Source organism: Panthera uncia, assembly GCF_023721935.1.
Source record: "Panthera uncia isolate 11264 chromosome A1 unlocalized genomic scaffold, Puncia_PCG_1.0 HiC_scaffold_16, whole genome shotgun sequence".
Lineage (NCBI taxonomy): Eukaryota > Metazoa > Chordata > Mammalia > Carnivora > Felidae > Panthera > Panthera uncia.
In genome coordinates, this window is record NW_026057576.1 from 64,439,400 (window position 1) to 64,466,844 (window position 27,445).

General features: G+C 42.9%; 1 long non-coding RNA gene across 1 annotated transcript; it reads right to left on the bottom strand.

Moving 5' to 3' along the window:
* Positions 1–23,752, bottom strand: LOC125933911 (uncharacterized). Its single transcript, XR_007461155.1, has 4 exons — positions 23,430–23,752; positions 19,638–19,696; positions 6,273–6,451; positions 1–294 (listed from the first exon to the last, which is right to left on the bottom strand). It is a non-coding gene; the product is annotated as an uncharacterized LOC125933911 (long non-coding RNA).
* Between the last annotated feature and the right edge of the window lie 3,693 nt (positions 23,753–27,445).

The window sequence follows — 27,445 nt, forward strand, 5'->3', positions numbered from 1 at the left end:
TTCAAGAAGGTGTTGTTATTTATTATCCCTGTTTTCCAGATGAGAAAGATAAGACTAAAGGACAGAACTTATACATCGTCCATAAATGATGAAACCCAATTTGGACTCAAGTCAGAGTCCAGCATGGGCTGCCCCACTAGTGATGGTCAGTGTGCGTGAAAAGTGCCCAAATAGGCTGGTGGGATGAATGAATGATTGCAGGACCTGATGAACAAAACCTTGGACTCCCACTCCTAAGTCTTTGGTTGTTGTGTGGCCATCTTACCAGCTCAGCAGCTTCTCTTCCCTTCAACCCTAATTGAAGAAAAAGCAAAGGTTTCAGTTCAAAATACTTACAGCAAGATCACTTTTTTTTTTTTTAATTAAGTAAACTCTACCCCCAAGGTGGGACTCAAATACACCACAGGAGATCAAGAGTTCCAAGCTCTACTGACTGAGCCAGCCAAGTGCCCCAAGATCACTTTACTTTTTAATAATTTCCCATTTACCTTGGCTAAAATGGTGTTATCGATAATGGCTTTGGTTGCCAGAGGGGAGGCAAGTGGGTGAAATAAGTGAAGGGGAGTAAGAGTACACTTGCCAGGCACCTGGGTGACTCAGTCGGTTAAGCCTCCAACTTCAGCTCGGGTCATGATCTCACAGTCAGTGAGTTCGAGCCCGGTGTCGGACTCTGTGCTGACAGCTCGGAGCCTGGAGCTCGCTTCAGATTCTGGATCTCCCTCTCTCTCTCTCTCTCTGCCCCTCCCCCGCTCGTGCTCTGTCTCTCTCAAAAATAAAATATTAAAAAAATATATATACTTAACCATGATTAGCGCTGAGTAATGTATGGAATTGTTGAATCATTATATACACCTGAAACTAATACAATACCAGTGTTAATTATACTTGAATAAAAAATGATTCTTAATGTCAGTTATGCAGTATGAAAAATGTTGGAAAACTGGTGTAGACCAATGTGACTATAGTTGACAATACTATTCTGTCAAGTATACTGTGTTCTTGAAATTTGCTGAGAGAGCAAATCTTGGGTGCTCTTAACTTAGGAAAAAAAGAAAAATGGTTAAGATGTGAGATGATGGGAGGGGTTACCTGGGTGGCTCCATCAGTTAAGCATCTGACTCTTGGTTTCAGCTCGTCATGATCTCACGGTTCATGGGTTCGAGCCCCTTGTCAGGCTCAGCAGCTGGCATCTCAGAGCCTGCTTGGGATTCTCTCTCTCTTCTCTCTCAGCCCCTCCCCCGCTCACACTGTCTCTGTCTCTCTTGACTTAAACAAAAAGATGTGAGGTGATGGACATGTTGATTGGCTTGGTTGTAAATGTTTCATAATGTAGATGTATACCAAGTCTCAGTTGTAAACCTTCTGTACAATTTTTTGATTGTCACTCATACCTCAGTAAAGCAGGAGAGAAATGACCTTTAAAGAAAGCCTTGGGGCTGAGCTGGGTGGCTCAGTTAAGTGTCCGACTCTTGATTTCCACTCAGGTCGTGATCTCCCTTCATGAGTTCAAGCCCCTGTCAGTGCAGAGCTTGCTTGGGATTCTCTCTCCTCTCTCCTCTCTCTCCTTCTCTCTCCTTCTCTCTCTGCCCCTCTCCTCTCTGTGCTCTCTTTCTCTCTGTCTCAAAATAAATAAGTATACTTCAAAACAAAAAGAAAACCTTACTATATTCATTTTTTTATAAGTCAAATGTGTAAGAATAGCAAAATGTTGACCATGTTTAATTGATGGGTGATGGGAGTTTATTATACTATCTCCTTGATATTTCATGTATGTTTGATAATTTCCATTATAAAAAGGAAGACATTTAGGTCTCAATATTATAAGAAAACTATAATTATTCAATTATTCCCTTTCTGTGTTAGCTCTTTCTCAGATAATGCAATCTATAAACCTAAATAATCAGCCCTCCCCTGATTATAGTTCTTGAAACTCCCTACATTTTCCAGCCTAAATGCTCAGCCAGCAGGTCTGAGTCAAGATGAAGGCCATGCTCTCTAAAGTTAGAAGTCAAGTGACTTCCCTTGTCACTCTGCCCCAGGCCACTCTCCAGCCCTACAACTCCCAGAATTATAGTTAGCTGGTTACAAACTGCCAAAAACACTCTGTCCCTTCAGCTTCTGCTGAGTCCTTTTTTTTTTCAAACTAAGATCTTTTGAAACCTCTTACCGTTATTTCCTGTACATGAACTAATATGGTATTTAGAAGGATTATGAGAACCAGTGTTAAATTATAGGGAGAAGACTAGATTTGGAACCAGGGGACCAGGCGTACAGACTTTTCACTTATTACCTAAACTTCCTGACCCTTCTTTTCCCCAGGTCTAAAATGGGAATCAATATGCCCCCCTCTTCCTGCTTCCGACAGAGTTATTGTGAGCCTCACAACTCATAACTGTACTTTGTAAAACCTAAGGCAACATATAAATAAAAGGGTTTTTTTTTTTCATTCATTTAACAAACGCTTAGTGAATGCCTTTTAAGTATATGACCACGAGGCCAGGCACAGAGCATGCAAAGCATTACCTGCACATGTTTACTGATTTTTTTTTAATATTTTTTAATGTTTATTTATTTTTGAGAGAGAGACAGAAGTGTAAGCAGGGGAGGGACAGAGAGAGCAGGAGACACAGAATCTGAAGCAGGCTCCAGGCTCTGAGGTGTCAGCACAGAGCCCAACGTGGGGCTCGAACCCATGAACCACCAGATCATTACTGAGCCACCCAGGCATCCTACATGTTCACTGATCTTAAATAAATAGTTCAGTACTGTAACTGCATAGGCAGTAAGTATCGGACAGGCTGTGGAGCAATCAAATTGCTGGCAGGGACGTAACATGGTACAGCCACAAAATTACCACCTTACCCAGGAAGTCCACTCCTGGTATCTGTTGGTTTGGAGGCATCCCAAGAGCTCCCCTGGTGTAACCTGAAACTGTCCCCTGTACTTGGAGGGCAGGGAGAGACCGAAGACAGAGGCAGCCCATTCCAGTTGGTAGGTGGCAGTGTTCATAAACAAAGTGAACTTTTATACAGCTTGTCTTGAGTGGCAGCAAGAAAAATGGATCCCCACACCCACCAGTCAAATCTTAAATCTGTGAAGAGGCCTTAACTAGGTTCAGACACATATAACATGCAGATTCTCTCAATACCACATCACTATCTCAAGGCTGTGTCCTTGGGGCAGCCTCTGGGAGTGGGAGCCCACATTCCGAGGACAAGGAAGGGGGTGAGGAGACTCCAATGGCTGGGGTGAAGCTCATGGGTCAACTGATGGTCATGTCTTTTCAACGACATACCCTAGCACTGTCTACCTAAGATAAATGAAAACATGTCTGCACGATAAAAACTTAGACACAAGGGCACCTGCTGGCTCAGTCGGTAGAGCATACAATTCTTGATCTCAGGGTTGTAAGTTCAAGTCCAACACTGGGTATAGAGATTACATAAAACTAAAAATCTTAAAAGTAAAAATAAATAAAAACTTAGACACAAATGTCAGGGGCACCTGAGTGACTCAGTCGGTTAAGTGTCCAACTTCAGCCCAGGTCATGATCTCGCAGTTTGTAGTTGGAGCCCCACATTGGGCTCTCTGCTATCAGCACAGGGCCCGCTTCAGGTCCTCTTCCCCTTCTCTCTCTGCCCCTCCCCTGCTCATTCTCTCTCTCTCTCAAAAATAAATAAATAAACTTAAAAAAAAAGTGTCATAGCAGCACTACTCATAAAACCCAAAAGGTGTGTGTTGGGGTTGGGCGGAGTGAGAACCAAGTGTCCATCAACTCACCCACTGGTGAATGGATAAATAGAATGTGGTCTTACATCCAATGAAATATTATCTGGCATTTTATTAAGAGGAGTGACATTGACATTTGCTATAACAGGCACGAACACTGAAAATATGCTGCGTGAATGAAGTCAGTCATTGACTGGTGAGGAGCAAAGAGCAAACATCTAGGGAGACATTCAATCTTTTTATACCTGATTTATTCCCAAACCTCAGAGACATGATGCATATTGTGCCTTTACAAGCTATAAATTACTAGATGGTCTTCAGGATCCCTCTCAAATAGTCAAAGCATCAAGTGTTAAATCTGCAGTAGGTATAAGAGCTAATAATGCAGTACTAAGCTGGTTCAGCTAAGACAGTGCTATTCTTCAAACATTTTTCTCCCAAGACATATGGAACAAATGGCATTCACAATTTAAACGTACTCCAATGGGTTGAGCACAAATGCTCCATCAGTACACCTTCTAGTAAGTCTTCACCTCCATATCCTTAGGGGTGGGCACCGACTCAAATGTAGCAGCCAATCATAATATGCCACGGCCATGGCCAGAGGGGCAGGCCCAGAAACAGGCTCATGGCCCAAGCCAGCCAACTGGCTTTCTTTCTTGAGAATTTATTTTTGCTGGAGCTACAAAGGGAAAACCTCCCTTTCCTTTCTGATCAGGGAGTTGTAAAGATATGACCCATAACTGCTGGTGGCCATGTCTCCCATGTATGCAGAGAGGCCTGAAAGAATAAAGCAGGTACCCAATGGAAAGTCATGCAATCAACAACTATTTAGTAAACACCTACTGTACCAAGAACAATTCCAGGAAGGAAGAACAAGAGGAGTAATACAAGAGAGAGTCTTGGTGGTAACAGATCTCTGCGGATCCTGAAGCTAAGAGGATCCCTACTTAGATTGTGTGACGTTCTGTAGCAGGACCTAGGACTCTCCAGTTCATATCCTCTGTGCCCATCTCCAGGTCTACAGCAGCTTACTGCGTACTTGCAACTCCCTGCTTAAGGGTCTTTTTCTGGCTATGGAAGGACATTGGGCCCATACGCAAGGCAAGCCAAAAGCCTGTAATCAACCCTCAACCAGTGATGGGGAGCTGTAGATGAATGCCCAATCTCCTTGTCTACAGCTACAATAATTGTCTCCCAGTGCTCCCCAGCAGGATGGAGCCCAGCTGCCTAAGCAGTAACTTGCAACCTAATACACCCTTTGTTTCTTCCTTCCTTTCTCTGTCTCACTTCTCCACTCCCTGCAAATGTTGTCCTGGGATCACCTCCAAAATAAACTACATCCACTCAAATCCTCATCTCGGCTTACTACTATGAGAACCCAAATGAAGACAAATGGGAAGGAAATATCCTTCCCATTACTGAAAATTATATTCATCGTCTTGCACCCCTAAAATCCTAACAAATAGTATAAACTCTGGGTTGTTCAAAGGAGCGACACTATTCACATGAGGATTTTGAAGACTTAAAATGCGTGTGGTCCAAATTGAGATATGCTATAAGGGTAAAAAACACACACTGGATTTCAAACATAATACAAAAATATATGTTAATGTCTCAGTGACTTTTTACATTGATTACATATTGTAATGGTAGTATTTTGGACACACTGGTTTAAAAATATCTTGCTAATATTGATTTCAACTTCACATGTTCCTTTTTAAAGTGACTACTAAAAAACATAAAATTACAGCTGTGGCTTCAACTGTATATTTCTTTCTTTCTTTTTTTAATGTTTATTTATTTTTTTGAGACAGAGAGAGACAGAGCATGAACAGGGGAGGGTCAGAGAGAGGGAGACACAGAATCTGAAACAGGCTCCAGGCTCTGAGCTGTCAGCACAGAGCCCGACGCGGGGCCCGAACCCACGGACCGCGAGATCATGACCTGAGCCAAAGTCCAACGCTTAACAGACCGAGCCACCCAGGCGCCCCTGTATATTTCTTTAAATACATTCTTTTCTTTTCCTTGAATGTCTATTTAGTTTTGAGAGAGAATGAGAGAGCACGAGTAGAGGAGAGGCAGAGAGAGGAGACACAGGATCTGAAGCAGGCTCCAGGCTCCAAGCTATCATCTGTCCACTGTCCACTATCAGCACAGAGCTCAAAGCAGGGCTCGAAACCGCAAACCGTGAGATCATGACCTGAGCTGAAGTCAGACACTTAACAGACTGGGCCACCCAGGTGCCCCCTCAGTGTATATTTCTGTGAACAGCATTGCTGTAATCAATGGATAGGCTCAAACACCACTAATTTCTTTCCCACTCAAGAAAGCAAGCAAATAAGATTCGTGTTACTATACAAGTGACCTTGAACATGCTCTAGTTCATAAAAAGAGGTCATCCTTAGGTTTCAGAACTTCCTTAATAGTAATGAAGTACTTGTGTCACTTCCCATTGGATCTTAGTCATTTCTACGTTATGATGCTATCCTAAAGAGTTAAATAGTTAAAACATTCACAAAGCCTGGTTCGATATATTTGACCTGGTCTTCCTTTAAGATGTGATAATAATATCAAAAGTTCAAGTTATTTTGCTTTCAGTCGTTTGGAAAACCAATCCATTATTGAGATTCGTTGTCCAGAAACTGCTAAAAGTTGATCAAGATGTCTTCAGAAAAAGATACACCTAAAAAGATGAAATCCCTACTTCCAGCCTTGCAATCTAGAAAAAGAATGGGTAAAAAGTAACTTATACCAAAATTATACAAATAATAAATATAAATATGTAAATACATCTGTTCTCACCTATCAAACTAGCAAAGGTTTTTTATTTTTCAAATTAGCAAAGATTTTTTTTTAAAAAACAATGTACCCCATGTTAATGAAGGCAAAACATAAGAGGCACTGTATGTAGTATACTATTGGCAAAAGGTAAATTAGAATAGCCTTTTTATTTTCTTTATTTTTTTATTTTTAAAAAATTAAAAAAAATTTTAATGTTTATTTTTTTTTTTTCAACGTTTTTTATTTATTTTTGGGACAGAGAGAGACAGAGCATGAACGGGGGAGGGGCAGAGAGAGAGGGAGACACAGAATCGGAAACAGGCTCCAGGCTCCGAGCCATCAGCCCAGAGCCTGACGCGGGGCTCGAACTCACGGACCGCGAGATCGTGACCTGGCTGAAGTCGGACGCTTAACCGACTGCGCCACCCAGGCGCCCCTTTAATGTTTATTTTTGAGAGAGAGAGAGAGAGCATGCAAAGCTGAGGAGGGCAGAGAGAGAGGGAGACAGAGGATCAGAAGCAGGCTCTGTGCTAACAATGCGGGGTTTGAATTCATGAACTGTGAGATCACGACCTGAGCTGAAATCTGATGCTTAACCGGCTAAGCCACCCAGGAACCCTTAAAATGGCCTTTTTAGAAAACATTTGGCAATACTTACATTTGAGATACATTTGAGATCCTTAAAAATATTCATCCTCTTGATTCAGTAATTCTACTTATAGGAATTCCATTTATAGGATTATTAAGGGAAAAAGTACTGGGGTGCCTGAGTAACTCAGTTGGTTAAGCATGTGACTCTTGATTTTGGCTCAGGTCATCATTCCAGGGTTGTGGGATTGAGTCCCACTTTGGGCTTTTCACTGAATGTGAGCCTGCTTAAGATATTCTCTCTCTCTCTCTCTCTCTCTCTCTCTCTCTCAAATATAAATAAATGAACAAACAAACAAATAAATGGAAAGTACAGATGATAATTTATGTACAGATTTCTTTATGTATAAATATGCTTATCAGAGCATAGGATTTAGAAACAGCTAAAAGCCCAGCAAAGGCAGAATGTTTAAGTAAATTATGACTCACTTTTAAACAAGTACTTTTTGAACACCTACCATACATCAGATTCCCTTCAAAATGCTGAGGGTCAATAGTGGGAAATAGACAGTAAACTATAAAAGACAGTAAGTAAGTAAATTGGCGAACAAGATAATTTCAGGTTTGGTGAGGACAATGTAGGAAAATAGGATGTGAAAGGGAGTGCTTAAAGGTGCTGGCCAGCTGATTTAAGTTACCTAGTGAGGAATGCTACTCAGAAGATAGGCTTGAACTGAAACAAGGAGCCAGCCTGTGTAAATCTGGGAGCAAAACACCAAAAATTCCAAAATTAAAAATCCATGGCATTATATAGTATAACTTAGGGGGAGAGTGTAGCTTTAAAAAAAAAAAAAAATGAGAAAGAGAACTCCTCCCAGGTCTGTAAGAGAGAGAAGGACTCACAGTCAACCATTTTCCCAAGAGTGAGGAGGCAGACAGGTGAATCCTGGAACCCCAGGACCCCTGGCCTGGAGGGACCAGCTGAACTGTAGCTGACGAATTGCCGGAGGCTCAGTGTGAACAAGTCTGAAAGTTAAAAAGTCCGGGGGAACCCAGTCACGGAGGGATGCCCACAATATCGTGACATTTACTTCCCAGAGCTTTATCAGGTTCCCACAGTTGGTATCAGAGAGGCTTCCTGCAGGGGGGGAGGGGAAAGGAACCATTTTGAAATATGCCAGAACACTCAAACCTTAACAAGGCCTTGCCTATAAAAGAAACAAAGATCAGAGTTACGTCCAACTTCTCCTCGGAAACCACACAAGAGAGTGGAGTGAAAATTTTAAGTGCAGAGGGAAACAACAACAACAACAACCTAGAATTCTATACCCTGTAAAATGATCTTTTGGGAGTGAAGAAAAAATACAAAAAAACAAAAATTTTGTTTTTCTCAGAAAAACAAATCTTTTGGGAGTGAAGAAAAAATACAGAAAAACAAAAATTTTGTTTTTCACAGAAAAACAAAAATCGGGGGATTATTTTGCCAGTAGACCTGCCTTGCAAAAAAATGTTAAAAGAAGTTCTTTAGAGAGAAGGAAAATAATGTAGGTCAGAGATTCAGATCTATGTAAAGAAACAGCATGGAAGGAGTAAGGGAAGGGACAATCATGCAAGGGGAACCAATAAAATGGTATTGAGAGCTTGGAATCATGACCAGAATGGAAGCAGAACTTTCAAAAGGCCTATTTTTTTTTTTTTTTTTTAGATTTTATTTTTAAGCAATTTTTATGTTTAAGTAATCTCTGCACCCAACGTTGGGTTTAAACTCACAACCCTAAGAACAAGAGTCACACACTTTTCAGGGCACCTGGGTGGCTCAGTCGGTTGGGCATCCCACTTCGGCTCAGGTCATGATCTCACAGCCAGTTAGTTAGAGCCCCACATCAGGCTCTGTACTGACAGCTCAGAGCCTGGAGTCTGCTTCAGATTCTGTGTCTCCCCCCGTCTCTGCCCCTCCCCTGCTCTCTCTCTCTCTCTCTCTGTCTCTCAAAAATAAATAAACATTAAAAAAAAAAAAAAAAAAAAAGAGTCGATACTTTTCTAACTGAGCCGGCCAGGCACCCACAAAAGGTGTATCTTAGGAGCAGGGATAAAAGCAACAGAGACGTGGTGAGGGACTATAGCAGAGAGGGTTATACTCTACCCATTTCTCATCCTTTACTTCTCTTTTGTGGTAAACACATGCTATCACCTCATCTATGGACTCAGGACCAGCCAGCTATTTGACTTGTATATTGATTCATTTTCATTGCACTAATGGCTAATACCTTTTATTGACTCAACTGTAGATTCTTTCTGGATTCCTAACATGTGACCATTTGACTGTGCCTGAGCCCTGGTGACTAAGGTGGATTTTTGGGTTTTTGTTTTTTTGTTTTTTTACTTCCTGCAGTGGGTTTCACCAGATTCTTCCTGGTAATGGGTATTTTACCACTGCCCACAGTCTACAAGAAGGAGGAAACAAGATAAGACAGTAGTTTTGGATAAGAAACAAGTGAAAAAGGGCAGCTGGCCTTCAGCCCAGAGCTCTGCTAAGAAAGCTGATATGTCACCTCTTCAAATGAGCTGGTCTGTAAGGACACATTTAACCCCATGTCATGTATCTATACAAAGTTCAGAGTCACACGATGTGCTTCAGCTTGCTAGTACCCAGTAAGTGATACCACTCTCTCTAAACTGAGACCAAATTCTGGACCAGAAGTTTCACCAACTGGGGTGTCTGTGTGTAATTTTTCATTTTTCAACAGCCAGACTACTTAAGTCTTTACTTGTCAATCAAAACAGACAGGCAGGCTCTTTCTAGCACACATCTGTGTGTCCTATGGAACCTCAACCTTTACTCTGCTACCCTAACACCATCACTTTTCTTATTTCAAATTCAGACTTTCATCCAGCAACTGAATATCAAGGTCGCCATCCATCTCTGCCTACCAACTTGTTTCTGTAAAACAACCAGTTATGCACTATAAATAAAGCACTTGTTTACAGATCCATTTGAGTGCTTTATTATATTTTCCTGAATTGTTTTAAATAAATAAATAAATAAGAAAATTAATATGCAAACATCAACTCGCAATAATGCAATTAAGGCAAAGATGGAGAGAGCATGAAGTGGACCAGGGGAGGTGCTTCTTCAGTTTGGTGTGGATACATATTGGAAAGAAACTGGTTGAGCAATTCTGAAGGACAAGAATTTCTTTTTTTAATTTGTGTAATACTTACAGCAGCTTTATTCATAACTGCCCAAACTTGGAAGCAACCAAGATGTCCTTCAATAAGTGAATGGAGGGGTGCCTGGGTGGCTCAGTCGGTTGAGGGTCCGACTTCGGCTCAGGTCATGATCTCATGGTCCGTGAGTTCGAGCCCCGTGTCGGGCTCTGTGCTGACAGCTCAGAGCCTGGAACCTGTTTCAGATTCTGTGTCTCCCTCTCTCTCTGCCCCTCCCCTGTTCATGCTCTGTCTCTCTCTGTCTCAAAAATAAATAATAAAAAATGTTACAAAAAAAAATAAGCAAATGGATAAATCAACTGTGGTACATCCAGACAATGGAATATTATTTAGCACTAAAAAGAAATGAGCTACCAAGCTATGAAACGACATGGAGGAAACTTTAATGCATGTTACTAAGTTAAAGAAGCCAATTTGCAAAGGCTACATAGTATATGAGTCTACCTACATGACATTCTCAAAAAGGCTAACTATGGAAATAGTTAAAAAATCGGTGGTGAGCAGTGGGCGGGGGGATGGGTGGGAGGAGGGGTGAATAGGTGGAGCACAGTGAAAATGCTCTGTATGACACCATAACAATAGAGACCTCATTACAGAATTGTCCAAACCCATAGAATTGACAACACCAAGAATGAACCCTCTTATAAACTGTAGACTTTGCCTGACCATACTGCCTCAGTGTAGGTTAATCAATTGTAACAAATGGACCCACTCTACTTCGGGATGTTGGGGGCGGGAAACTATGTATGTGCAGGCACCAGGGGTACAGGAAATCTCTGTACCTTCCGCTCAAAAAAAGAAAAGAAAAAGTCTATGAAATACTGATAAAATACTGGTGAAGATTATGTATCTAAAAGGTGAAGGGTAATAATAGAGGAAATGGAGAGGTTTTTTTTATAATTTATAGATTAATATTCCACATTAATAAAGTATCCCAATGATCCCTTAGAGAAATTCACAGACTTATACATCATCTGATAGAGATACAGCTTTCCTTGACTCAATCAAGAAAATTGGGTGGCTGAGTTGGTTAAGTGTCTGATGATTGATTTCAGCTCAGGTCATGATCTCACAGTTCGTGAGACTGAGCCCTGCATTGGGCTCTGTGCTACCAGTACCGAGTCTGCTTGGGATTCTCTCTCAATCTCTCTCTCTCTCTCAAAATAAATAAATAAACTTAAAAAAAAAAAGAAAATTAGAAAGCCAGACATAGCCTTTATCCTGTCAATTTTTAAAAAATAAATTTATGAAGGCGCCTGGGTGGCTCAGTCGGTTAAGCGTCGGACTTCAGCTCAGGTCACAATCTCGCAGTCCGAGAGTTCAAGCCCTGCATCAGGCTCTGGGCTGATGGCTCAGAGCCTGGAGCCTGCTTCTGATTCTGTGTCTCCCTCTCTCTCTGCCCCTCCCCCATTCATGCTCTCTCTCTGTCTCAAAAATAAATAAACATTAAAAAAAATAAAAAAATAATGATTTATGAAATACTACCGAAGTTATCATTATAATCTCCTTCCCAACCCTTGGCGATTTAAATCAGTGGGTCTGTTTTCTCTTCATTAATTTTTTTTTCTGTTTGTTAAATATGGCTTCAGTTAAACTAAGAGAAATAGAATTTGAAGAAACATTTGTGAAATGAATTTGCACTGCATATTATTAATGTTCAGTCATTATTTTGGATATTCAGATACATTGTAGGACATTCAGGGATTTAAAAAAAGCTGGAGTTGTATGGAAACCAATTTGACAATACATTTCATATATTTAAAAAAAAAAGCTGGAGTACTTTCAATACATAAAGAAATTTTGGAATTCTTTTTTGTTTTCTAACAAGAGACTTCCCCTCATCCCCTCTGGTTATTCTACTTTCAATTGCGCTCTGCGGGGGGCGACCCACTTCAGCTCAGGTCATGATCTCATGGTTCCTGAGTTCAGCCCCGTGTTGGGCTCTGTGCAGACAGCTCAGAGCCTGGAGCCTGCTTTGGATTCTGTGTCTCCCCAGCTCTCTGATCTCCCCCACTCGCACTCTGTCTCTCTCTCTCTCAAAAATAAACATTAAGTTTTTCAATTGCACGCTGGGGGAAGCTGTTTGTACGAAAGCAGCAAACTGCATCTAACTGAAATGCATGTTTCATGCCCTCACAGGGTTTCCAATCTGTGTCTGTGATTCCCATTCTTGGAGTCACATCTTTGGGTTAAGGCTTTTATTATAAGGTGGATGACAGAAATGAAGTCCATCAGGTTTCAATATTAAAACAAAAAAATGTTAATTTTGAAGGGCACTTTTCTAAACTGTATTGCTAATGCTCTTCTACCCTTAAGGTATGCAAAACGGAATGACAACTGTTATTATTTGGTCTCATTACCAGCATATATTATTATGCCATTTGATGCAGTACTCTTAAGGCGTAATGAAACACAGGGATAGGGGTTTATGGATTTCCTTACATATACTTAATAATGGCCATTTAACTCTTTAAAGTTTCATGTCTGTTTTTCTTATATTTTTATTCCTTCTCCTGTTTCTAATAATATTTCACTTTTCACTATTTTTAAGGTACAGTTTAATAGGCTTGAAGTAAGGATCTGAGGATCTCTCCTAGGAATAATTATTAGTTTGGGCATATAATTTTGGCAACTTAGGTGCCTCTTGTCTTCAGTTGTCCTCTGTGAGATGAAATTGCCTGAAGAATGACAGCTGGAAGGGGAGCCTGGGTGGCTCAGTCGGTTGAGCGTCTGACTTTGGCTCAAGTCATGATCTCATGGTTTGTGGGTTGGAGCCCCACGTCAGGCTCTGTGCTGACAGCTCTGTGCTTACAGCTCGGAGCCTGGAGCCTGCTTCGGATTCTGTGTCTCCCTCCCTCTCTGCCCCTCCCCCACTCATGCTCTGTCTCTCTTCAAAAATAAACATAAAAGAAAAAAAGGAATGACAGCTGGAGAAATGAATGTTATCATGTGCTTTGGTTTACAAATGGCTTACGTGTTCCTAAACAATTTGTAAAAGTTTCCTCTTATTTTTTTTAATGTTTGTTTGTTTATGTATTTTGAGAGAGCTAGAGCAGAGAGAGCACACATGCAAGCAGGGGAGGGAGAGAGAGAGAGGGAGAGAGAAAATCTCAAGCAGGCTCCATGCTGACAGCATGCACGGAGCCTGACATGGGGCTTGATCCCACACACTGTGAGATCATGACCTGGGCCCAAATCAAGAGTTGGACGCTTAACCAACTGAGTCACCCAGGCACCCCTCTTTCCTCTTTAAATATAAAGTATTTCAAGAATACTAAAAATAATCCCCAAAATGTTACTTTAAAAATGTCCACATATCCCAAGATTATATGAAATGTTGACATCTGGGGGCTCCTGGGTGGCTCAGTCGGTTAAGCATCCGACTTCAGCTCAGGTCATGATCTCACGGGTTTGTGGGTTCCAGCCCCATGCCAGGCTCTGTGCTGACAGCTCAGAGCCTGGAGCCTGCTTTGGATTCTGTTGTCTCCCTCGCTCTCTGCCCCTCCCCCACTCACACTCTGTCTCTCTCCCTCTCAAAAATAAAATAAAAACATAAAAAGAAAACTTTTTTAATGTTGACATTTGCTAGATTTACTTAAGAATGTTTGTTAACGATGGGGCGCCTGGGTGGCTCAGTCGGCTAAGTGTCCGACTCCAGCTCAGGTCACGATCTCATGGCCAGTGAGTTCGAGCCCCGCGTAGGGCTCTGTGCTGACAGCTCAGAGCCTGGAGCCTGCTTCGGATTCTGTGTCTCCCTCTCTCTCTGACCCACCCCGTTCATGCTCTATCTCTCTCTGTCTCAAAAATAAAAATAAAAAAATAAAAAAACGTTAAAAAAAAGAATGTTTGTTAACGAAAGAAGATGAGAACCCCAAAAATTAACAAAGCGAGAGAAGCCGAAGACCAAGCCCTGAGGCTCTCCAACATTTCCAGGTAGAGAACCCACCCAAGGAGACAGATGGGGGCAAAAATGTAGTCACAGACACAAAGGGAGTGTTTCTAGAAGAAAAGGCTGGATCCCATGCTTCTGAAAGGCTAGTAAATTGAAGACAGAAGAGTAATGATGACATTTGGCAAGATGGGGGTTTTGGGTAAATTAAAGCAGTATTTCAAAGAGAGGGCGATAGAAACCCTATAAAAAATGTACTGAAGAAGGAAAGGCATGAGAAGGTGTGGAGACAATGATTATCCAGAACTCCTTTGAGAAATTTTACCCTTAGGAGGAACAGAAAAGAAATAATTACCAGGAGTGTAATCCCTGAGAAGGCATTCATCCACCATCTAGACTATTCTACAGCCGGTCTTTAATACCATGGTGTGGTGGATGCTGCCGGCACCTGCCCTTCAGCCCTGGGCCTGACTTCCTGCAGCTCTGCCGGAGGGCTTTCTCCATCACCACCGTCTGCTCTGCCCAAGTACAAGGCAGGCCAGGAATGCCAGGGGATTCAAGTCTCCCTCTGCTCTCTTCCCCAGAAGCCTTCAATCAATAGGCCGATAGGAGCTGGTGTGCGATGTTAACCTTAAAAATAAAACTGCCAGTTATTTCCCCAGGGGGGGAAAAAGAGTTTATTTGGGAATAGCAGAGAGTTGCAACCCAGGACAAGCAAGCTACAGCAAAATCGCAGGCAAGTCCCCCAAACAAAGGAGAAAAAGTTTAGAGAAAAAAAGGGGAAGTTGGGAGGGGCTGTTAGACGGGAAAAGTCCATTAGGGTAAACTGGGAGTTAGAAGTACAGTGGCTTCTCATTGGCTGATCTGTGACAGTTTCTCATTGGCTGGACTGTTGCCAAGGGAAGAGGAAAACCTTTCTTCCTCCTGAAGGGGTAGTAAAATAGTATCCAGTGCAAGGTGGGTCTCATCTCGTGGGGTCGGCTATGAACAAGGAGTGATAGGGCATGCGCACTCCCCCTGCCTGTCCTCCCAACTCCATTTCTAAACAAAATTTCCTTTTATTAATGTTCACATTTCCCTCTTTTAATCAAGATCTTTCTTTGAAAGCCTCTCTAATCAGTAGTCAATTTCTTTATATTTAGTGGTTTTGTCCCTCAGTGCCAGGAAGGACCTTTCCTGGTTTTCCTGTCCTATGTCAAAGTCCATAGCTGTTGGAAACCACTTAAGGCCACATTTGAATAACAAGGAAGGGTTGGAGGGAGGGACTCTCAGGCACTTCCCATCTAAAGTCTAGATCTTCTCAAGGTCATAAGAGTTTGAGATCATCTCTAAGTGTTGAACCAGCATCCCCTTATAGGGTACATTTTTTTTTTTAAGTTTGATGACAAAATACAAAACTTAAGTAATTATACGTAAAAACAGAAGAAGTAGCATAATTCCAAATTGTATGACGGATGGTTCTAAAACAAGACTCTAGGGCTGAAAGTAGCCAACTGAAATATTTATTCTGACAGGGAGAAAAATTCTCCTTCTGAAGGCAAACCATAGTCATGTATGCCTCCTGGAAGTCTCTGCTTAAAGCAGTCATGAAAGCATAATAGTGAATACTGCAAGACAACACTGAAGGAAGAACACAAGTCCATCTGGGGAGAAGCAGTCCAGGTATAAATGGGAAGCAACAGCTGATGAACTTTTTGCAAAAGAGCAGAACATCTTAAAATGTCAAAGACATCTTAAAACAGTATTGTTATCTCAAAATAACTGTTTGGAACTAAAAATGTTATTGATAATACAGCCTGTAGGGTTGCAAATTCAGAGACCATGAATTTGGATAAGAATCCAAAGTGAGTTAACAGTTCGAATGAAAGAAGACTTTTGTGAATTCTGGACCTTCTAACCCTTCAGAAAAAGCAAGTGAAAAATTAATTTGTCCCAGGATCACGAGGAGGCTATTTCTTAAAGGCCATAATCAGAAGGTTTCCCCCTTTCACAAGGGCTTGGGAAATGCCGACAGAGGCACTGTCTTCCCACAAGAGAGAGAGAGAGAAAGAAGCAACAGTGAGAAAAAAAGTATACAGGCCTGGTCTGGACATCTTGGGGAAGTGGTCTTGTCAGATGTCACCGGCTTCAATTCTGGTAAATCTTTATCTTCAGGATAAACTACTGGTCTACTGACAAAATGATCGTCAATATTGGTAGGGAAATATCGGTGGAAGATTTTGCCACAACGAGGATGGCACCTGTTCCAATAGGAACAAATAATCAGTGTCTCTGGACTCGGCTATAGAGCCGTCAAAAATGGAACAAATAGGGGCACCTGGCTGGCTCAGTCAGTAGAGCATGTGACTCTTGATTTAAGAGTTGTGTTTGAGGGGCGCCTGGGTGGCTCGGTCGGTTAAGCGGCTGAGTTTGGCTCAGGTCATGATCTCGCGGTCCGTGAGTTCGAGCCCCGTGTCGGGCTCTGTGCTGACAGCTCGGAACCTGGAGCCTGTTTCAGATTCTGTGTCTCCCTCTCTCTCTGACCCTCCCCCATTCATGCTCTGTCTCTCTCTGTCTCAAAAATAAATAAATGTTTAAAAAAATTTAAAAAAAACATTAAAAAAAAAGAGCTGTGTTTGAGCCCCACATTGGGTATAGAGATTACTTAAAAATAAAATCTTTAGGGGTGCCTGGGTGGCTCAGTCGGTTGGGTCCAACTATTGATTTTGGCTTAGGTCATGATCTCACAGCTTGTGAGATCAAACCCTGCACTGGGCTCTGCACTGACAGTGTGGAGCCTGCTTGGGATTCTGTCTCTCCACCCCTCCCTCACTTGTGCGCGCACACACACACACACACACACACACACTTTCTCTCTCTCTCTCTCAAAATAAATAAACTTTAAAATAAAATATCTTTTAAAGATAGAACAAATAAAAAATGTCAAAGGACCATTTAATTTACCTAGTTGGCTATTTTGATGATTATGATCGAATTTTAGCATTATTCCCCCTTTGGGGAAAAGAAAATTCCAGCATGATTCTTTTCTAAGAAATCTTAGCCCAATAAATGAATAGAGGCAGAGGAACTACAAGGATAAGGGTGTATAACTCTCAAAGGGCCAGACAAAAGGGAACGGGTTCAGACAGAAATCCGTTGAGGTTTGAGACCCCCGCTATGTGAACTGATTCAATAACTCCAAGGCAGGGGCTGCTTTATAGCGGTAGGGTTGGGCATGGAGTGTGGCTCGAGAGTCATTCCCAATCCGGAGTAGTTTCTTGGGGCCAGTTAGAGGGGAGGATTGGGAAGAGGCCCTGAAGCTCCTCAGAGCCCAGATACTGGGCATTAGAAACACACTGGACTCAGTGGAAAACTGAAGGTGCCTATAGTACTTACATTTGTAATCATCTTTTTACCAATGCCCTGGCTCTTTCCAGTGACAGCAGGCACTAGATGGGTTTTTGTTGTTGTTTCATTTGGATGTGAGGGAGCTGGTTTGCCAAATTAACTATATGTTTAGTGAATAGTTTCCCATTCCAACCTGGTCCTTTTAACTAAAGGAGAAAGATCTGGGTTGAGTCCATTAATAAACAGAGTTAAATGCTGCCTGGTGGGTTCAACCTCTAAAGGAAGACCTGAACTTTCTTAAGAGACAACTTGGAGTCGATTTTCAGTCATGAATGTGTTCATCAGGGTTTTGTGTGTCAGCCTGAATTTTGTTCTAATCAACAGGCTTAGGAAAAGCTACTGTAATTGCTCAGTGGAGATTTCCAGCAAGCATTCTAGCATCCTGCCAAAAGTTAGGAGTCTGTTTCTCTAAATAAATCCCTTTCAGGTTGTTCCCACTGGGCTAGTTTCATCCAATATTTGGTCTGGCCCTTACCAACAAGCATGTGGACTAATTAACATGAATCTTGAGAAGCCAGTTGCTAAATTTAAACAACTATGCTAAAGTCTTCAGCAAATTTATGGGATTCCTCAGTTACTTTAGAAAACTCTCTAACTCAAAAACCGAGAACAAACTGAGGGCTGATGGGGGGTGGGAGGGAGGGGAGGGTGGGTGAAGGGTATTGAAGAGGGCATCTTTTGGGATGAGCACTGGGTGTTGTATGGAAACCAATTTGACAATAAATTTCACATATTAAAAAAAAAAAAACAACTCTCTAACTATGGATCTTAACTTGGCCTTAGTCCAGGGAACATAACAAATTTGGGGTTTCTTTAGATCCTCAGGAGAGTTAACTTCAAAGAGGCAGTTTGAGTAGGTAAAGGAGAGGGGGGTGGGAGAGGTACAAAGGAAAAGGGGAAGTTCGGCAGAGACAACAGAGGAAAATGACACAGAGGCAGGCATGACCACAAAGTGGTTGCAGACAAAGAAGATAGGGGAGTGGGGGAAAGAGGCCTAGAAACCACTTTGACTCCTTTCAATTGTTTGTCTAAGTTGACTTAGCAAGAGCATTTTGCAGGGAGACAAACTTAGAATATTTGAAAATATTTGGAAGCCTCAAGGAACCATTTAAAATAGGCATCCCAGGGGTGCCTGGGTGGCTCAGCTGGTTAAGCATCAGACTTCGACTCAGGTCCAGGTCTCAGGGTTCGTGAGTTCCAGCCGTTGGGCTCTGTGTGGACAGCTCAGAGCCCGGACCCTGCTTCAAATTCTGTGTCTCCTTTTCTCTCTGCCCCTCCCCCACTCATGCTCTGTCTCTCTCATAAATAAATAAACATTAAAAAAATTTTTTTAAATAGGCATCTCAGTTTTTCCCCCCTAGAAGCTGCATCTTTCCAATTTAATTTTGAATAAAACAAGTTTGGGAGAGCAAAAGCTCCCCATAATGGCCACGGAAGTTCTAAATTATTTTTGGTTAAGTCAGTCTATTTAGTTATAAATGTGTATGTGAAGCCACATAGTTTTTAAACATCAAACCAGACACCAGAGTGAGGGTGTGGAGGGAGGTGGGCTCAAAATATTTTGATGACTGGGATCCCATTTCTTGGAGGTTTTTCTCTAGATCAAAGAGAAAAATTCCTAAACAGCACGATTTCGACAGGAACAGCCTGGTTCCAGAAGGAATCAGACCAAAGTCCTGCATCGATCCAGGAGGAACCGTCCAGTTCCAAACAAGAGTAGGACAGAAGGCTAGCACTGTTCCAACAGGCAGAGGTTGATCCTAAAAAAAAGAGTTGGACCAAAGACCAACGCAGTTCAAACTGGCACAATTCCAACAGGAACAATCCAATGGCAAAAAGGAGTCCGACTGAAGGCCAAATCAGTCCTCTCCGAGAGAACAAGCCTTAAAACAGATCTCACATAAAGTTTGGACGGCTCTAATACAAAGAATGGAGCTCGAAATCCAGGCGAGGACATACCCTCCAACTCCGGGGTTGGCGAAAGAGCGTGAACCCAACTAGATCTGTGGGGGGCGCCACCTATTTGGCTCACCTCCGAAGTTGCTGGGGGTCTTCTCTGGATCCCACCTCTCATCACCAAGTAATGTTAACCTTAAAAAGAAAACTGCCAATTATTTTACCAGCGAAAAAATGGGTTCCTTCAGGAAGAGCAGAAAATTACCACCAGGTTCAAGCATACTAGAAAGCAAGACCCCAGAACACAGGAGAGGAAAGCTCTCCTACAGAGGAAAGGGGGTGGGGGAGAGTTGGGAGGAGTTGTTGCAAACCGAAAGTCTATCGGAGTGTACTGGGAGAAGTATAGAAGCTTCTCATTGGCTGAGTTGTGACAGTTTCTCATTGGCTGGGCTGTTGCTGGGGGAGGAGGAAAGTCTTTCCTCCTCTTGTTGGGGCAATAAAATAGTACCAGTGCAAGGTGGGTCTCTTCTGTTGGGTCTGCCATTGGCAAGGAGTGGTGGGGCACGCGCGCTCCCCCGGCCTTCCAACTCCACCCTAAATGAAGTTCCCTTGCATTAATTTTCACAACAAATACCCCCAATGCCCAGGTTTGTGTCCCACACTGTCTCCTAAAGTTCCCCAGCAGCATTATACGCCAGTAGCCCATGCCGGAAATGTGCTTGATAGCGTGTCTTCATTCCCTTTCCTGTGTCACTTGGCACTCAATTACCATTGCTTCCTGGGCTCACCTCCCAAAAAACTTCTTTACATTCAGATTCCTGTCTTAGAGTTTGTTTTAGGGACCCAAACTAAGACAACAGAAAATAATCATATAATGACATGAAACCAGTGTACCAATTATGTACAAGAATGCATGAAACTAAGAAACATCAGAAGAAAATATTACATAATGATAACAGTAATTATTTCTATATTGTGGAATTACGGGTGATTAAAAACTAAAACAAATCTTTTTACCCACACATTTTTTAAATGTTTTATTTATTTTTTGAGAGAGAGAGAGAGAGAGAGAGAGAGAAAAGAGAGAGCGGGGGAGGGGCAGAGAGAGAGGCGGACAGAGGATCAAAGCAGGCTCTGTGCTGACAGGCTGACAGCAGTGAGCCGGATGTGGGGCTTGAACTCACAAACCCTGAGATCACGACCTGAGCCAAAGTCTGATACTTAACCAACTGAGCCACACAGGTGCCCCAAGGGAAATTTTTTTTTTTTTAATTTTTAAAAAGTTTATTTCTTTTGAGAGAGACAGAAACTGTGAGTGGGGGAGGGGCAGGGAGGGTGGGGGGATCCCCAGCAGGCTCTGCGCTGGTGTTAACAGAAGGGTGGGAGAGAGACTGGTCCTGGTCTCACGGAGTCGAAGAATGAATCTCGCTGACGACAGAAAGTGAGCAAAGCGATCAAGTTTATTGAGGGAAAGGATAAAGCTTTCAAGAGTGAGAGGGGTCCCCACTGGGTAGCCGCTGAGGATTTCTGTCCCTGACTTTTTATTGGGACCTCATCAGAAAGTTCGTGAGGCTTCACACATGACACCTAGCTCGGGCAGGTCCGGAACACATTTATCGTCTCCTCTTCTTCCCCAAACTCTGCTGCCGCTGAGGATTCCTCAGCCCCCTACTTGCAGCTGCAGCTGCCTCCCTGAAGGCCCCTTATATTTCCCTGCCTAACGTTACCCCTTTCCCTGCTCACTGGCAGCGCAGAGCCCGATGTGGGGCTTGAACTCACAAAACCTTGAGATCGTGAGACCTGAGCTGAAACCGAGAGTCGGACACTTAACCAAATGGGCCATCCGGGTGCCCCCGCCAAGAAAAAAAAAATTATTTAAGAAGTGCTGTTAGGGGCCCCCGGGTGGCTCAGTCGGTTAGGCGTCCGACTTCAGCTCAGGTCACGATCTCACAGTCTGTGAGTTCGAGCCCCGCGTCGGGCTCTGGGCTGATGGCTCAGAGCCTGGAGCCTGCTTCTGATTCTGTGTCTCCCTCTCTCTCTGCCCCTCCCCCGTTCATGCTCTGTCTCTCTCTGTCTCAAAAAGAAATAAACGTTAAAAAAAAAAATTAAAAAAAAAAAAAGAAGTGCTGTTAGTATCATCTACAGATTAGCAGAGGTTTCGCAAATTTTGGAAGTCAGCCTTGAAAGAGCAAAACCTGGTTACTAAATAAAACCGTCACCACGTCAGCTTTCTCAGCAACTAGTAGCAGATATACCAATATCCACATGAAAAACACACTAAAAATCCAAGCTTGCAAGAAATTTAGAATCATCTAGAATTATGCTTCAGACCAAATGTTACATCATATAAGACAATTGCTTGGCAAAGCATGATATTTTTCATTCACGAATGAAACAACAGCTACCGTTCATTGAATGTGTAACTGTACTACCCTTTTATCATCTAAGTCCTCGCAAGACTACTGTGAGGTCTCATTATTCTTTCTTTACAGATAATAAAGTTCAGACAAGTTGAAAGAATGGTGAAGTCAAGTCTCCACAATGGAGAAAAAACAAAATAAGATTTGAACCCAAATGTCAACCCCCCATAGCCCATCGGCTGCCTCCCTCTCCATCCTCACCGATTATTTTAGAGTCAGAAACAGAAAGTTAAGGAATGGTCGGAATGGTCGCTGTGTCAACGTGTCTGACGTGCTTGCTGAAATTCAGAACCACAAAGCTGGACGCATCTGAAGACGGGCTGTAGAAGCGACAGTTGCCTCGGGCAGGTTGAAACGGGGTCAGCAGAAACGTGCTGGGTTGAACGATTGGAATGCTGTGCTCTCCAAAGCTCAGAGCACAGACGTAACGATGAGAACGGCAGAAAAAGCAACTTGTCCAGCAAGGCATGGTTTTGCAAAAATTGCCCAGGCCAAGAACACACAACTTGAAAGTCTATTTGAACCTCCAGGGCTAAAAATGGCACACGTTGCACAATTACCTAGAGTCGAATAAGCTACTTCGGTCACTCACAGAGCAACAGCTTTTATTTACCTATCAGCAGTATTTGCTGAATACATACACTCACTACTCTATTCACATGTAAAAAGTAAACTAATCTTCAGGAGATAAGGGAAAAAGAATCCTGTTGGTTCGATTTTCTGCCCTTCAAAAAAACAAAAACAAAAACAAAAAACTAATACATGGGTATCAACACAAGAAGGAAACAAGTAACTTCGGGTTTTTTTCCCCATCTACGAAACCCATCTGAATATAAGTCAATATTTATAGGAAGAAAGTAAGTGCACTTGAAAGTGTTATTTTTTGAATGAATAACAAAGTGTGGAAACAGACAATGGAATACTAATCAGCCTTAAAAAGGAAGAAAATTCCGACGCACGCAACAACATGGATGAGACTTGAAGACTGTAATATTGTGATTTATAATTAGAAATAGATAATGTGGGGGGCGCCCGGATGGCTCCGTGGGTTAAGCATCCGACTTCGGCTCAGGTCATGATCTCACGGTTGGTGAGTTCGAGCCCCATGTCGGGACTCTCTGTCTCTCTCTGCCCCTCACTCACTTGCGCTCTCTCTCTCTCAAAAAAAAAAACAATCTAAAAAAAAAAAAAAAAAAAAAAAAAAAAAAGAAAGAAAAGAAAAGAAAAGTAAAAGTACTATATATTTGGCCTTCATGCTTTTCCTGGCATAGAGCTCCTAAAACCCTTAGGAGCACGAAGAGTGGTAAGATGTCTTTAATTACCAGCCCTTTTCCAGTTGTTTTCCTAACAAGCCCCCTTCAACTACACCTGAGGTATATTAATGAGGTGACTTTTGTAAAGATGGGGCTGGTTGTCAAGGAAACCGAAGGGTGATTAGAGGGTTGGTACTTTCAGCCCCACCCCCCACCTGGGGGAGGAGAGAGGGGCTGGAGACGGAGGTCACTCACCATGGCCAATGCCGTGATCAATCATGCCTGTGAAACGCAGCCCCCATAAAAAGCCCTGACGAAGGGGTTCGGGGAGCCTCGGGCTTGGCGAACCTGGGGAGGGGCTGAGAGCGGAGCCCCTGGTTTGCGCGTGGCTGTTCCACACCCCTTCCCCCATCCCGGGCTCTAGGCATCTCTTCTACCTGGCCTTCCTGAGCTTGTACCCTTTCATGATGAACGTCTGGCTAGTAAACCGCCTTCCTGAGCTCTGCCAGCCCCTCTAGAAGATTACCGAACCCGAGGAGGGGGTTATGGGAACCCCATTCACAGCCAGTTGGTCAGAAGCACGGATGACAACCTCCCCTTGCAGCGGATTGGCTTCTGAGGTGGGGGAGGGGCCGGCAGACCTGTGGGGCTGAGCCTGGACCTGTGGGGTCTGACGCTAACTCCAGGTAGACGGTGTTAGAATTGGGTGACATTATAGGACGCCGGGTAGGTGTCTCGAGAACCAGAAAACCGGGCGGTGTGGGAACCCACACACTGGTGTCCAGAAACATTGAGAGTCATAGGAAGACAAACGCTGTGATTCCAGTCCTGTGAGGTACCTAGAGTGGTCACATTCACAGAGACAGAAATGACATTGGCCCTTGCCAAGGGTGGGGCGCCGTGGGGAGCAGAAGCAGTGGGGGACGGGGAGTTACTGTCTAATGGGAAGATGAAAAAGTTCTGGAGAGGGATGGTTGCTGCTGTTGTGCCATGTAAATGTGCTTAATGCACAGAGCAGTACACTTAAAAGTGGGAAAAAGGGTTTGGGGCACCTGGGTGGCTCAGTCGGTTAAGCGCCTGACTCTTGGTTTTGACTCATGATCTCAGGAGTTTGTGGGTTCGAGCCCCACGCTGGGCTCTGCACTGATGGCATAGAGCCTGCTTGGGACTCTCTCTCTCTCCCTCTGTCCCTGCCCCCTCCCCCATTTGTGCTGTCTCTGTCTCACTCAAAATAAATAAATAAACTTAAAAAAAAAAAGTCATTTAAAAAAATGGTTAAAAGGCTAAACTTTATGTTACATGTATTTTATCACATTTGGGAGAAAAAAAAATCCTTTTCTTCCACCCTGCTAAGTTCTCTAGCTGGGCCTTGAAAATTCACCTGAGGAGTGCCTGGGTGGTTCAGTGGATAGTGTCTAACTCTTGATTTCAGCTCAGGTCACAATCTCACGGTTCGTGAGTTCAAGCCCCACATCAAACCCGCTTGGGATCCTTGGTCTCCCTCTCTCTGCCCCTCCCGTCTGACACGCACACACTCTCTCACTCTTTCTCTCTCAAAAATAATAAATAATAAAAAAAAAGAAAATTCAACTGATACAGATTAACAAGAGAGAAACAGTTATCAACACATGCAGCGTGGGAAAATTCAGTGATAGGTAACTCAGAGAGGTCATTAGAACTTGGGATATACATAGCATCTTAACAAAGAAAAATAAGTTTGTAGAGAAATGACAAGGCAAAAGAAAGGGGGGTTAGGTTTTCAGGGGTGGCCCACTGTGGGGATGTAAATATAGGTGGGAAACTAATGGAAGACGAGGTTCTTTCCTAAGGTTTGTTTGTAGACCCATCTCGACGCCCACTTTCTGTCTTCCTCATGGACTTAACCCTTCCCAGGATGGGGGATTTGTGACAGTCCTCATTTCTCAAAAGTTTCTGCTTTTAGTCACACAAGGGAAGCTCCTAGAAGGCTCCTCCTCACATCTGTTAATTCTCATTTGCCTTCGGCTCAAAATAATCCTTATGCCAGAGTGGCATATTTCCACCATGATTTTTTTTTAAAGTGTTATTTCTGAAAGCAAGAAGCAAAAAGGAATGCCTTCACCTTTTTTTTTTTTTCTTTAAGTAATCCCTACACCGAACGTGGGACTTAGACTTACAACCCCGAGATTAAGAGTCACATGCTCTACTGACTGAGCCAGCCAGGCGCCCCTTCATCTGTTTCTTAGAATCACAATGTCAAGGTTGCTTTACATGCTCTCAATGTGTCATATTTAATGGAGCAGTGGGGGTGTTTCTCTGTGACTTGGGGTATAAGGTGCCCCAGTCATCCCCAGAGTGCTCTCAGGGGACAGATCCAGGCTCTCCCCTGCCTGGGCCCCCTCCCTTTCGGGCACCAGGATCCTCAGGAAAGTCCAAGTTTGAGGTCATTGGAAACAGGGCCCATTTCTGCTCAGCTCACCCTTCCAGCTTAGGCTGGCCCAGCGGTTCTCCGGCTGCTGAAGGGAAGCTGGTGCTGGTTAGCCTATCTACAAAGTGGAAAGTTACAGAGATTTTTGGCTCTAGGGAGTAAGTGTCACCAAGTATCTTAAAACAGATTCTGCCCTGTGAATGATGGAGGCCTGATCCCCTGCTTCTGGGGCTACATTCCAGGCTGGTGCAGCCATTGTACAGAGATTCTGAACGAAGACTTTCCTCCAAGTCAAGTTGGCTTTACACCCAAATAGGCCTGGGCCCACAGCACAGCATAAAATCACAGGCGTCAACTATCTTGCCTCACAGACCTGACCATTTTACCTACTACTGGCCAGCCACCGAAGGGCTAGGTCTGGAATGTTCTCGAGTCTGTTCCTCTCAGTCCAGACCCCACCTTTTTCCTACCTCCACAGCAGAGACTTGAAGCCACTCAAAACAGAAAAAGTCTTGTTAAACTTTATTCCCTGAGTCACGCATGGGTCTACACCTTATGTAACAATTTCTGTGATTCTAAGCTGAGCAATCAAGGTCGCATAAATCATTACAGGACTATGGGGCACCTGGGTGGCTCAGCCGGTTGAGTGTCTGACTTCGGCCCAGGTCATGATCCCGCGCTTTGTGGGTTTGAGTCCCGTGTCGGGCTCTGTGCTGATAGCTCACAGTCTAGAGCCTGCTTCAGATTCTGTGTCTCCCTCTCTGTGCCCCTCCCCCACTCTGTCTCTCTATCTCCCCAAAATAAATAAACTTAAAAAAAAAAATCATTACAGGACTCAAAGACCTATTTGCTATACAATTTCATAATTAAGAGACACTAGTGACCTGACTTTTCCATGAAAAGGAGGTAATTTCAAGGTAAACAGTCTTACTCCCAGAACAATGGAGCCTACTCATATATCTAAGTAGTAGCTTTGCCCTGTGGGCCAAGCCTCCATCTGAAACCACTGACAGAAAGTGCCAGTAATCTGGAAGGACATTTAGAAGGAATAGTAATTCTTTAAATCAAATAGGGTCTGTCTGGAAGAAAAGTTCTGCGAAGAAATCCGAAGGGCTTAAAGAAAAAATGTGCTTAAAGATAAGACAAAACAGAAAAAGCACTCAAAGTGAGTTGGCATCTCAGAGAAGAAAAGGCAAAAACCTATGCTAAGATAATTAAAATAGTTCGGTGACAGCAAAGTCATGAAACAGTGGACTCTAATTATGGACAACAGTGCATGAAGGAATTTAGTAAATGACAAAGACAGCAATCCAGACTCTTGAAGAAACATTCTTCAATAAATGGTGTGGCAGTAACAAGCTAACTGAGAATTCGATACATTTGATACAAATTCACACTGAAAAGGTATATGTGGATCAAAGATTTACACATTTTTAAAATGAATCTATAAAAATCTTAGAAATAAACATAGATTATTTCTTTCTAATAATCTTGGCTTAGAGAGACTTTCTTAAAAAGGCATTAACCTGGACACCACAGAGAATAAGACTGTTAAAATGGATTCAGTAGAAGTAAAAGTTTGCTGCAGGGGGAAAGGAAGGGAAAAATTTCCTTGGCCTTCAAGGTCTTCCAGCTGGACTAAGAATTAAATTTACATGAGACAGATTATCAGGAGAAAAAAACCCAAAGTTTTATGTGCACACGGAGGCCCGATAATCAAACTGAGGCCTAAAGAAATGGCCAGGCAGGCAGTTTTTATACTTTTTATACAAAAAGACAATAGATCTGTGGGGAATTGACAGGATGAGAAAACTTAGCTTCAATTAGAAGGAATTCTAAACAGAGTTTTGCTGGGGTAGTAAAT